At 42.0% G+C, this 13,722-nt stretch overlaps 1 protein-coding gene across 1 annotated transcript in view; it reads left to right on the forward strand.

The window, feature by feature from the left end:
- The window catches only part of fsip1 (fibrous sheath interacting protein 1), a 409,361-nt gene that overhangs the window by 205,333 nt on the left and 190,306 nt on the right, over positions 1 to 13,722 (forward strand). The gene's annotated exons all lie outside the window — the stretch shown is intronic.

Below are 13,722 nucleotides of genomic sequence, written 5' to 3' on the forward strand. Positions count from 1 at the left end.
CCTCTGTGTGAAGCACTTTCTGTGTGTATCCCTCTTAAACTTTTCTCCTCTCACGTTGAATGCGTGACCTCTCATTATTGAATCCCTCACTCTGGGAAAAAGCTTATCTCTATCCACCCTGTCTATACCCTTCATGATTTTGCAGACCTCAATCAGGTCCCCCCTCAATCTCTTTTTTTCTAATGAAAACAATCCTAACCTACTCAGCCTGTCTTCATAGCTAGCACAATCCATCCCAGGCAACATCCTCGTAAACCTTCTGTGCGTTCTCTCCAAAGCGTCCAAAGTGAAGGTATGTTATCTCTCAGGTGCCAGGGTCCAGCGTGTCTCTGACTGAGTCTACAAGATTCTGAAGAGGAAAGGTGAGCAGCCATAGGTTGTATTGCCTAATGAGGTGAGAAACAGGGAGTGACTACAGGACTGGTGCAGAAGGGAGGGGTGCAGACATAGATCATTGGGATACCTTCTGGGGAAAGTGGCACCTGTACTTAAACTGGAGGAGCACAATGTCCTGATGGGAGATTTGCTAGAGCACTTCATAGAACATAGAACATAGAAGGATACAGCGCAGTACAGGCCCTTCGGCCCTCGATGTTGCGCCGACCGAGTCCTACCTAACCTATACTAGCCCAATAACTTCCAAATGCCTATCCAATGCCCGCTTAAATGAACATAAAGAAGGAGAGTTCACCACTGATACGGGCAGGGCATTCCATGAACTCACAACCCGCTGTGTGAAGAATCTACCCCTAACATCTGTCCTATACCTACCACCCCTTAATTTAAAGCTATGTCCCCTAGTAACACCTGACTCCATTAGCGGTAAAAGGTTCTTAGTATCTACCCTATCTAAACCCCTAATCATCTTATACACTTCTATCAGATCTCCCCTAAACCTTCTCTTCTCCAATGAGAACAGCCCCAAGTGCCTCAGCCTTTCCTCATACGATCTTCCTACCATTCCAGGCAACATCCTGGTAAACCTCCTCTGCACTCGTTCTAAAGCTTCCACATCCTTCCTATAGTATGGCGACCAAAACTGCACACAATACTCCAGATGAGGCCTCACCAGAGTCTTATACAACTGCAACATGACCTCAGGACTCCGGAACTCAATTCCTCTGCCAATAAAGCCCAGTACACCATATGCCTTCCTCACAGCACTATTTACCTGGGTGGCAACTTTCAGAGATCTGTGTACATAGACACCAAGATCCCTCTGCTCATCCACACTACCAAGTAGCCTACCATTAGCCCAGTAATCCATCATCTTGTTATTCCTACCAAAGTGAACGACTTCGCACTTAGCTACATTGAATTCCATTTGCCACATTTCCGCCCAGCTCTGCAACTTATCTATATCCCGCTGTAACCTACCACTTCCTTCCTCACTATCCACAACTCCACCGACTTTTGTGTCATCCGCAAACTTGCTTACCCAGCTTTCAAGTCCTTCCTCTAGATCATTTATAAAGATAACAAAAAGCAATGGTCCCAAAACAGATCCTTGTGGTACACCGCTAGTAACTGCGCTCCAAGATGAACATAATCCATCAACTACTACCCTCTGTCTCCTTCCAGCCAGCCAATTCCTAATCCAAACCTCTAATGTATCCTCAATGCCATACCTCCGAAGTTTTAGCATTAGCCTACCATGGGGAACCTTATCGAACGCCTTACTAAAATCCATATACACAACATCTACTGCTTTACCCTCATCCACTTCCTTAGTCACCTTCTCAAAGAACTCAATAAGGTTTGTGAGGCACGACCTGCCCTTCACAAAACCATGCTGGCTATCCCTGATCACGTTATTCCTACCCAGATGTTCATAAATCTTATCCCTTACCATTCTCTCTAAGACTTTGCCCACCACTGAAGTCAGACTCACTGGCCTATAGTTACTAGGGCTATCCCTACTCCCTTTCTTGAACAATGGGACCACATTCGCTATCCTCCAGTCCTCTGGTACTATTCCCGTTGACAATGACGACATAAAAATCCAGGCCAATGGCTCTGCTATCTCCTCCCTAGCTTCCCATAGGATCCTGGGGTAAATGCCATCAGGCCCAGGAGACTTATCTATATTCATCCTTTCCAATATTCCCAAAACCTCTTCCCTGCATATTTCCAGGGCATCCATTCTAATTATTTGTGATTCCATATTCACATCAGCAACAGTGTCCTGTTCCTGAGTGAATACTGATGAAAAGTACTGATTTAATGTCTCTCCAATCTCCTCCGCCTCCACACACAACTTCCCACTACTATCCTTGACTGGACCGATACCTACCCTAGTCATCCTTTTATTCTTGACATACCTATAGAAAGCCTTTGGGTTTTCCCTAATCCTACCAGCTAAAGACTTTTCATGTCCCCTTCTCGCTTTTCTTAGCTCCCTCTTTAGCTCCTTCCTGGCTACCTTATAACTCTCAATCGCCCCTACTGAACCTTCACGCCTCATCTTTACATATGCCGCCTTCTTCCCTTTCACAAGGGACTCCAATTCCTTACTAAACCACGGCTGCCTCACAAGGCCCTTTACACCATGCCTGACTGGTACATACCTATCGAGGACACGCAGTAGCTGCTCCTTGAACAATCCCCACATCTCATTAGTGTTCTTCTCTTGAAGCCTGTTTTTCCAATCCACACAACCTAAGTCATGCCTCACTGCATCATAATTTCCCTGCCCCCAGCTATAGCTCTTGCCCTGCGGCGCACGATTATCCCTCTCCATCACTAAAGTAAAAGTCACCGAGTTGTGGTCACTGTCCCCGAAGTGCTCACCTACCTCCAAGTCTAACACCTGGCCTGGTTCATTACCTAGAACCAAATCCAATATAGCCTCCCCTCTTGTTGGCCTGTCGACATATTGTGTCAGGAAACCCTCCTGCACACATTGTACAAACACCGACCCATCTAATGAACTCGAGCTATAGCTCTCCCAGTCAATATCTGGGAAGTTAAAGTCCCCCATAACAACCACCCTGCTACCTTCACTCTTTTCCTGAATCATCCTCGCAATATTATCCTCTACTTCTCTAGGACTATTAGGAGGCCTGTAGAAAACACCTAACAGGGTGACCTCACCTTTCCTATTTCTAACCTCAGCCCAAACTACCTCAGATGGCAAGTCCTCTTCCATCGTCCATTCCACTGCTGTGATACTGTCTTTGACAAGTAATGCCACGCCTCCCCCTTTTTTACCCCCATGTCTGATCCTACTAAAACATTTGAACCCTGGAACGTGCAACAGCCATTCTTGTCCCTGTTCTACCCACGTCTCTGTAATGGCCACAACATCGAAGTCCCAGGTACCAACCCACGCTGCAAGTTCACCTACCTTATTCCTTATACTTCTGGCATTGAAGTATACACACTTCAATCCTCCTTTCTGGTTACAGGCACCCTCCTTAGAGATCGCTGCATTATTCCTAACCTCCCTACACTCAAGGTCCTGTACCCTAAAGCTACAGTCCTGGTTCCCATGCCCCCGCGGAGTTAGTTTAAACCCTCCTAAAGAGTACTAGCAAACCTCCCCCCAAGGACACTGGTGCCCCTCAGGTTCAGGTGTAGCCCATCCTTTTTATAGAGGTCCCACCTTCCCCAGAAAGGACCCCAGTTGTCCAGAAACCGGAATCCCTCCCTCCTGCACCATCCCTGTAGCCACGCATTTAACTGCTCTCTCTCCCTATTCCTTGACTCTCTATCACGTGGCACGGGTAACAAACCAGAGACTACAACTCTGTTTGTTCTAACTCTGAGCTTCCAACCTAGCTCCCTGTAAGCCTGTCTGACATCCTCACCCTTCTTCCTACCTATATCGTTGGTGCCAACGTGGACCACGATCTGGGGCTGCTCCCCCTCCCCCTTAAGGACCCGGAAAACACGATCAGCGACATCACGTACCCTTGCACCTGGGAGGCAACATACCAAACGTGAGTCCCTGTCGCCCCCACAAAACCGTCTGTCTGTACCCCTCACTATTGAGTCCCCAAGAACTATTGCTCTACCTTTCTCCACCCTACCCTTCTGAGCAACGGGGCCAGGCTCCGTGCCAGAGGCCTGAACCTCGTTGCTTGCCCCTGGTAAGTCATCCCCCCCACAAGTATCCAAAACGGTATACTTGTTCTTGAGGGGAATGACTTCGGGAGGGTTTAAACTAGTTTGGCAGGGGGATGGGAATCAGAGCTACAGATCAGAGGAGAAAGTAGTTGTTGAACAGGCAGAAATAGAATGCAGAGAGTCTGTCAGGAAGGATACAGAGTTGATAGGGCAAAGGGATGTATCTATTTCAATGCAAGGGGTGTCAGAAATAAGAGTGATGAACTTGGAGTTTGAATCAGTACTTGAACTATTATGATGTGGCCACAACGGAGACATAGATTTCACAGGGACAGGAATGGTTGCTGGATGTTCCAGGATTTAGATCTTTTAAAAAGAACAGGGATAAAGAGGGGAGAGAGTAACAGTGTTAATTAGAGAGTGCATCACAGCTGCAGAAAAGGAGGTTGTTTAGGAGAGTTTGTCTGCTGTTTCAGTATGGGTGGAAGTCAGTAATAGGAAAGGAGCAGTCACTTTATCGCGTGTTTTCTATAGACCCCCCAGTAGCAGCAGAGAGATGGAAGAACAGATTGGACAGCATATCTTGGAAAGGTGCAGATATAACAGAATTGTTGTTATGGATGATTTCAACTTCTGAAAATGTGTTGCCGGAAAAGTGCTGCAGGTTAGGCAGCATCCAAAGAGCAGAAGAATCGACATTTCAGGCATGAGCCCTTCTTCAGGAATCTGAAGTGATTTCAACTTCCTCAATATTGATTGGAACCTCTCAGTGCAAATAGTCTGGATGCAGCCAATTTTGTCAGATGTATTCAGGAAAGATTCCTGACTCAATATGTCGGTAGGTCGTCTATGGGGAGGCCATACGAGCCAAGCTGGGTATCAGATCTCTCGGTAGGGGAGCATTTCAGTGACAGTGACCACAATTGACTCACTTTTACTGTAGCCATGGAGAGGAATAGCAACAGACAGTATGGGAAGGAATTTAATTGGGGGAGGGGAAATTATCCTGCTATTAAACAGGAGCAGTGGAGTAAAAATTGGGAACAATTATTCTGTGGGAAACGCACAACAGAAATATGGAAGCTGTTTAAGCAGCACTTGTTGCAAGTGTTGGATAACTTCATCGCACTATGACAGGCAAGGAATGGTAAGCTGAAGGACCCTTAGATGACAAGAGAAGAGGAGCTTCTTATCAAGAGGAAGAAGGAAGCTTACCTACGGTTGAAGAAGCAAGGATCTGGCATGGCTTTACAGGGTTACAGGTTAACTAGGAAAGAACTCAAAAATGGATTGAGGAAAGCGAGGAGGGGCCATGAAAAAGCCTGGAGTCTGAAGAGCTGGGGACGCCCTAAATGAGGTTTTTGCTTTAGTATTCACTAGCAAAAGGAACCTTGTTGACAGTGAGAACACTGTGGACCAGGTTAATAGGCTTGAACAGATTAGATATTAAGAAAGTGGATGTGTTGGAAATTCTGGGAAGCGTCAAGATAGAGAAATCCCAGGGCCGGACCAGATATATCTAAGGTTACTATGGGAAGCAAGGAATGAGATTGTTGTGCCTCTGGCGATGATCTTTGTATCCTCACTCTCCACAGGAGTAGTACCAAATGATTGAAGGGAGGCAAATGTTGTTCCTCTGTTCAAGGAAGGAAATAGGGAAATCCCTGGGAACTACAGACCAGTCAGTCTTATGTCTTTGGTAAGCAAGGTATTGGAAAGGATTCTGATAGATAAAATTAATGACTATTTGGAAAAGCATAGTCAACATGGCTTTGTGAGGCACGGTTCATGCCTCACAAGCCTTATTGAGTTCTTTAAAGTTGTGACGAGACAGGTTGATGAAGGTTGAGAGTAGTGAATGTGGAGTATATGGATTTCAGTAAGTCATTTGATAAGGTTCCCCACAGTAGGCTCATTCAAAATGTTAGGAGGTATGGGATACAGGGAATTTGGCTGTCTGGATACAGAATTGGCTGGCCGAAAGAAAACAGCCAGTGGTAATGGGTGTAAAGTAATCTGTCTGGAGGTTGGTGACCAGTGGTATCCCACAGGATCTGTTTCTTGGCCTCTGCTCTTTGTAGTTTTTAAAAAAGACTTGGATGATGAAGTGGAAGTGTGGATTAGTAAGTTTGTTGATGACGCAAAGTTGATGATGTAGATAGTATTGAGGGTTGTGAAGGCTAAAACATGACATTGACAGGATGCAGAGCTGGGCAGAGAAGTGGCACATGGAGTTCAATTGGGATTGATTTTAAGAGGCGCGAGATTTTGCTGCAGCTCTGCAAAACTCTGGTTAGACCACACTTGGAATGTTGTGTCCAGTTCTGGTCGTCTCATTATAGGAAAGTTGTAGATACTTTTGAGATGGTGCAGAGGAGGTTTACTAGGATGCTGCCTGATTTGGAGAGAGGTCTTATGAAGAGAGTTTGAGTGAACTTGGGCTTTACACACTGGAAAGAAGAAGGAAGAGAGGTGACTTGGTAGAAGTGTACAAGGTAATGGGAGACATACATAGAGTAGATAGTGAGAGACTTTTTCCCAGGGCAGAAATGGTTGTCATGAGGGGTTGTAATTTTAAGGTGATTGGAGGAAGATATGGGGGAGATGTCAGAGGTAGGGTCTTTATGCAGAGAGTGGTGGGTGTGTAGAATGCACTGCCAGTGGTGGTAGTAGAGTCTGAGACATTCAGGACATTTAAGCAACCACTGGACAAACACATGGAAGGCACTAAATTGAGTGGTATATAGGTTCGGTTGATCTTAGATTAAGATAAATGCTCGGCACAATAATGTGGGCTGAAGGGCCTGTACGATGTAAATAGTTTGGTTTATTCTCTTTTGATATTTTCCTTTGCTGTAGAAACTTTATTTTATTGTTTAAACTTGCCTGTGTTTCAATGAAAGCCCACTTTTTAAACATATTTTTAAAAAGGCAACATCAAAATAGATGATCTATCAAGATGGATTTTAATCTAGATCTGACTTGTTCTGTAATAAAGTCAGCTGGTATCCTAACATTAGTTTGATTAAATTGATAGTAAGGGACATACCATTCAAACTGGCAAAGGACTATATACAGGATTTAACAAATTAAATTCTAAAGACCTCTCTTTTCAACACAGGAATAAAACCATAAAATTATGTAATGTTCAATTGATAATTTTAGGAATTCATCAACCATTAGCAACTAAACAAAATGCATCACTTTGGCAGAACTTCCCCACACCTTTATTCTGACACCACTTTTTATGTTTTGTTCTGTAATGATTTTCTGTATGAAGTTTTAAACTGTCTTTATTTTGACATTTTATTTCAATATAGTAAAGGTTTTCCTCAAGATATAGTGTGATCTGAAAGAATTGCATAGAATTTGACTTGTTTGGATAGTGGTCAGAAACAAGCCAACAGCCAACTCATCAGCTCAGTCCAGGTTTCTGTGTTTTCAGAAAGTGTAGAAATGAAGAGTTTGTGTCTAAAGAGGGGGCTGTTAGTCATGTAATTGCACATGATGCCAAATGGGTGTGCTCATTGGAATTCTCTGAAAAAAATGCCACGTATAATGTTGGTCATTTATATCTACAATGGCATTTCTGGGAATTTTATGGTTTATTTTGGTGCAACTCAAACTGCATTACTTGGAACATTGCTTGGATTGGCTAACATCTGTGTTTTTAAACTTTTGAGACATTATCCAGCTCCTAAAGATGTGGAATATTTCCTGAATAGAAATAGTAATTTCTTTGATTATAGTGTAAAGTGTTTCCCATCAGGACACCCTGTTCAGAATAGCTTGGGACACACACACAGAGTGAAGTTCCTGTTCCATTGCTGAACAGTATACCTCCATTTAACCTCAGATCAGAATCTGCTGTTGTACCCAATATGACCTACTCCAGACTTTCTTTAAAGCAGCCATCATACCAACTGTCTAAGTGAATAAATTAGTATTGAATATGAACAGCTTTATATTGCGGACTCACCCTCACTTAGGAGCCAGTTAATATTTTCTGCAGATTAAATGCAGATATAATGGATTTTTCTTGTGCTTTTGCTGTAAGGATTTTGAAGCAACGTCATAGTGCTGTGAAAAGAGAGTGCAAAGGTGTAGTGATAATCGGCGAAGAACTGGAAGATAAGATTAGCTTAGTCGTGGCAAAAATGGAAGTATGCATATTAAAGAATGAATTAGCCTTGCTTGGAGAAATTGTTATAGGATTTAGGTCCACTGAGTGAACATTAACAGCCTTTACTGAATTTTCTGTGTAACCCTTCAGGATGGTGAGAGTAGACATCTTGGAATCCTACAGACTCAGGCTCAAGTTCTGTGGAATGTCACATTAGAATGATGTTGCATCTTTCATTTATCTCAGCAGCTACACTTATCATTCTCTCTATATCTTCAGTTTTGCTTCTTATCTTCTTTGAAAAAAGGACTGATTTTCCTCAAAAGCCCTGATTTTCAGGAATAGTGCCAGCTGAATCCAAACAGTGATGAAAAGACCTAGGTACCAACCACTCTGAGTTGGGGTCAAGCGCTCCCACCAGTCAGTCTTGCAATGCTAGCCTAAGAGCCTGTTTTGTTGTCTATGTTGAAAGGTGAATGATGAATAAGGCTCACAAGAAGAGGCTTTAGTAATAGAAAGGATACTACTTCCTTTTCTAGTATGGGAGAGGCTATACTAGACTTTGTATTGCGAATGAGCCTGACAAGTGATTAAAGTTACAGAGGGGAAACATTTTGAGAACAGTAATCATAATTCTGTAAGTTTTAAGACAGCTATTGCTGAGGATAAGACTGGTTCTTGGATTAAGGAGAGTTAGTGAGTTTTGAGAAGATTTTTAACTCAGGTTGAGGTTCTGAATGTAGGTTTGCTCACTGAGCTGGAAGGTTCATTTTCAGATGTTTCGTCACCATACTAGGTTACATCTTCAATGAGTCTTCAGATGAAGCACTGATGATGATTCCTGCTTTCTATTTATATGTTTGGATTTCTTTGGGTTGGTGATGCCATTTCCTGTGTGATGTCATTTCCTGTTCTTTTTCTCAGGGGGTGGTAAATCGATTCCAAGTCAATGTGTTTGTTAATAGAGTTCCGGTTGGAATACCAGGCTTCTAGGAATTCTTGTGCGTGTCTCTGTTTGGCTTGTCCTATGGTAGATGTGTTGTCCCAGTTGAAGTGGTGTCCTTCCTCATCTGTGTGTAAGGATAATGAGAGAGGGTCATGTCCTCGAGAGTTCCTGGAAGCATGGCATTCCAACCAGAACTCTATCAACAAACTTATTGACTTGGATCCGATTTACCACCCCCGAGGAAAAAAAACAGGAAATTACATCACCACAGGAAATGACATCACCAATTGAAAGAAACCCAAACATATAAATAGAAAGCAGGAATCATCAGCAGTGCTTCATCCGGAGGCTCACTGAAGATGTTACCTAGTATGGTGACAAAACATCTGAAAATGAACCTTCCAGCTCAACAAGCAAATCTGCAACCATTAGGGAGAATCTCAAGGCTTTTTAATATATGTTATGACCAAGAGGATAGCTAGAGAACGGGTTGATCTTTTCAAGGACAATAGGGAAAGTTTCTGTTTGGAGAGACAGGAAAAGGTTCAGATCCTTAATGTGTACTTTGCATTGGTATTTGCCAAGGTGAAGGACATGGATCTTCTTGTTAGCTGCTGTGGGGAGGTTAAAAATAACATCAAATCAGCTGTACACTCTTCCCAATGCTCTTACCAAATCTGTCTAATTTGTATACATTCTGTGCAAGCTCCTAACATTGAACAAAAAGACCTCAGGAAGGATAATGCCTAATTTACTTTTGGTCCCTAATTGACCCTACCGTCTTTGAACTACCTTTTCAATATTTATGTTTGCACAAAAGAATAATTAGCATATCATTGTCAGTCAAACCTGACGAAGCCATTAAAATGTTGTGAAGCTTTCACAAACATATGGAATAAACCCATTTCAGTTAGTTGCAGAGATTTGTCTATTAAGTGCATTATGAATCTAACTTTTTGAGTCCTCTGCTTGATAAGTACAAGATAATACAATGACCATAATACAATTCAAGTCACAAATTGTTACAGATGATATTAGCATAATTTTCTAATGAAGTCATGTTAGGTAGCAGACACCAGTTTGGCAATGTGCAGTCTAAGAAGTTCACTGAAAAAAATGGATTCTATTGTCGTTCTCAAGCAAATAGAACTTCAGAAAAGACTATACCAAAAAACACTGGAAATTTGTATCTAGTTTTGCTGCCTTACCTGACACAGGACGGATAATTCAATTGCAATTATATGATCAGGCAAAAACATTCCTGCCTCTGGTATCCAAACTACTAAAGCTAAGGCTAGCTAATGACACCACAGACAAAATATTAGACAAAAACAGAAAAGGTATTTGACAGGCTGTCTCATAAATCAAATTCATTGAAGCAAGAATATTCTGCAAATTGCAAAACAGATAAAATGAAAACACAGCTATGTGAAGATATTTACTACCAATGATATACTTATAAAACTATTAGGAAGATGCCTGTGAAACACTCATGATATTATTGCTATTGACCATACTTTTACTCTTTCATTTACTGTGTCCCTGACAGCATGGTATACTGCAACCTTAAATGCTTCCATGGAAGCATCAAGTCATACAGTTAGCATTGTTTCCATTGTCACAACTTTCCTTTGGGAAAAGCAAACTCCATTATTACATGCCTTTTAATGTATAGCGAAGTGTTGGTACAACCAAGTTTGCAGAGTTTCTTTTACAAGCTTAGCCTGACTGGCACCCGTCTTTCTATTTCAGATGGTATTCTACTTCAGAAGTGTGTTATTCAAGGGTTGTATGGGTGGGGTTCAGAGGCCAGTTGAACAATTTGCATGAAGACACGTGACAAGCTAGTTGCCCACAAATTAAAACAAAACACAAAAGTTACCTTTAAAGTTAACTTTGAAGAAAATGCTTATTTCAAAATTAATTTCCTGGATGCCATTTGGAATTGATATTCTATATGCCAAAATATGAGCAAATGTGGTGTGAATGATCCATCTCTTCATGCAAAGTTTTGAAGGCTGCTTTTGATGCAATCCACCATCTTCTGAAAACAATGCCTGTTCTGTATTGTACTTACATATTAACTGAACACTTGAGATCTCCTGATGGGAGCAAACATGCTGCAGCAATTACACTCCAGGGTTTTCTTTTATAGTGCTTATTATACCTCTGAAACAATATTCCAGAAAGCAAAATACCAACTTGAGTGTTTATTTGGACATGCCAATGCCAAGGTTGCCAGGGCTGTGGACGCATTTAACTCCAACTCACTTTCTGTTACCAGCTCTCTGACTAATAGATAACCTGACCCAGTGGAAAGTCAGGCCTTTTGGTTTTTCAAACACCAGATTCTAATAAACGATTGATCAGTACATGGATCTGTAGCCTGACAGAGCAGCTAACTGGCCATGAAAACTCCTCAAAGATTGCCAATTATTATTAATTGTTAATGTCACAGTTAAATGTGCCAGCCTTCATTGTTCATTTAGCCTTTTCTCAGTAATAAATTTGTTTATATATGTGCCTTGTGCTAAGTAATTCTAGATTTCACCTATGCATGACTCTTAAGTTTTTAAAGAAAGTGAATGTGATTAGGCTACATAATAAAGTAGGATATTTGCATCAACTAGTACTATAGATCTCATTGTGAAAGTGTCAGGCCTGTTCTTGAAGAAATTACCATAAGTTAACTACAATCACAGATGACGTCCTCTGAGGTGTGGCTCTTCAAGTCCCCCTCAACATTCCCGCATCCTTTGGTTATTAATTGACTACCTAAAGAACCAATTACACTCAAGGATACACAGGCCACTGATCACCTACCCAGAGTCTCTTAGGATTTCAGACAGTTCGGAGTCGGGCAGGAGACAGTGGTGGAAAGGTAAATGCGATGTTAGCATTCATTTTGAGAGGGCTAGAATACAATAGCTGGGCTGAACTGCTAGACTGTATAATGCTCAGCTCAGATCACATTTGGAATATTGTGAGCAGTTTTGGACCTCTCATCTAAGGAGGAATGTGCTGGCCTGGAAGGAGTTCAGAGGAGGTTTACAAGAATGATACTGGGAATAAAGGGCTTGTCGTGAGAGTGAATAAAGGCTTTGCATTGGTGGTTGATGGCATTTAGAAAGATGAAGAGGAACCTCAATGAAACTTAAGAATAGTGAATGCCCAGATAGAGTGGATGATGAGAAGACGTTTCCACTCGTAGCAGAATCTAGAACCTGAGGACACAGCCTCAGAGTGAAGGGACTGAGATAAGGAGTAATTTCTCCAACGAGAGGGTGGTGAATACATTGCCGGAGAGGATCGTGACTATATTTAAGACAGAAATGGATAGATCCTTGATTAGTAAGGGATCAAGGATTATAGCAAGAAGGCAGGAGAATAGGGTTGAGAAACATATCAGCCATAATCGAATTATTGAACAGATTTGATGAGTTGAATGGCCTATATCTAATGATCTTCTGAGAGGAATATCACCGGCTGGATTCTAAATACACCCCTGCCTTATTGTCAGAGTATTGAGTACATATTTGGGAGGTCATGTTGTGGCTGTACAGGACATTGGTTAGACCACTGTTGGAATATTACGTGCCATTCTGGTCTCCTTCCTCTCAGAAAGATGTTGTGAAACTTGAAAGGGTTCAGAAAAGATTTATAAGGATGTTGCCAGGATTGGAGGATCTGAGCTACAGGGAGAGGCTGAACAGGCTGGGGCTGTTTCCTCTGGAGCGTTGGAGGCTGAGGGGTGACCTTATAGAGGTTTGCAAAATTATGAGGGGTGTGGATAGGATAAAAAGGCAAAGTCTTTTCCCTGGGATCAGGGAGTCCAGAACTAGAGGGCATAGGTTTAGGGTGAGAGGGGAAAGATATAAAAGAGACCCACAGGGCAACGTTTTCATGCAGAGGTGTATGGAATGAGCTGCCAGAGGATGTGGTGGAGGCTGGTACAATTGCAACATTTAAGAGGCATTTGGATGGGTATATGAATAGGAAGGGTTTGGAGGGATATGGGCCTGGTCCTGGTAGGTGGGACAAAATTGGGTTGGGATATTTGGTCGGCATGGACGGGTTGGACTGAAGGGTCTGTTTCTGTGCTATACATCTCTATGACTTTAAATTCCAATGTCTGTGATTCAGTACATGCTGGACAACTATAGGCTGTCACATTATTTTGTTGTTGCCAGTTTTAGTAGATGTTTTATTCTTTTTTCCTAAAAAAAGAATGTGATTTCCAGCAGTCTGTTCATTTTATTTTGGTTAGGTCATTAATAATTATTCTGGCAATTGAAATGCCTTTTCCATGGTAGAAACTTATGTAAGGACATCATGTAGATATTGTACCTTTTAAGTATAGTTACAGTCCCTGTGGGTGGATTGAATTCTTCTGCCAGGCTGCAGACAGTCTGTATTTAGCCGTAGTAAGTGTGCTTCTCAACTCATCATCTTTTAACCTGTGATGAATTTAACAGTAGGATGTAATCTGTTATGCTGTAGAGTCAGCATAACATTTACAGGCTTTAAAGGCTAAACAATTTCTTAAAAAGCAAATTGAAGTAACAAAAGCCTCCAAAGAAAATAT

The sequence above is a fragment of the Hemiscyllium ocellatum genome, chromosome 8, assembly GCF_020745735.1.
Source record: "Hemiscyllium ocellatum isolate sHemOce1 chromosome 8, sHemOce1.pat.X.cur, whole genome shotgun sequence".
NCBI classification, from domain to species: Eukaryota; Metazoa; Chordata; class Chondrichthyes; order Orectolobiformes; family Hemiscylliidae; genus Hemiscyllium; species Hemiscyllium ocellatum.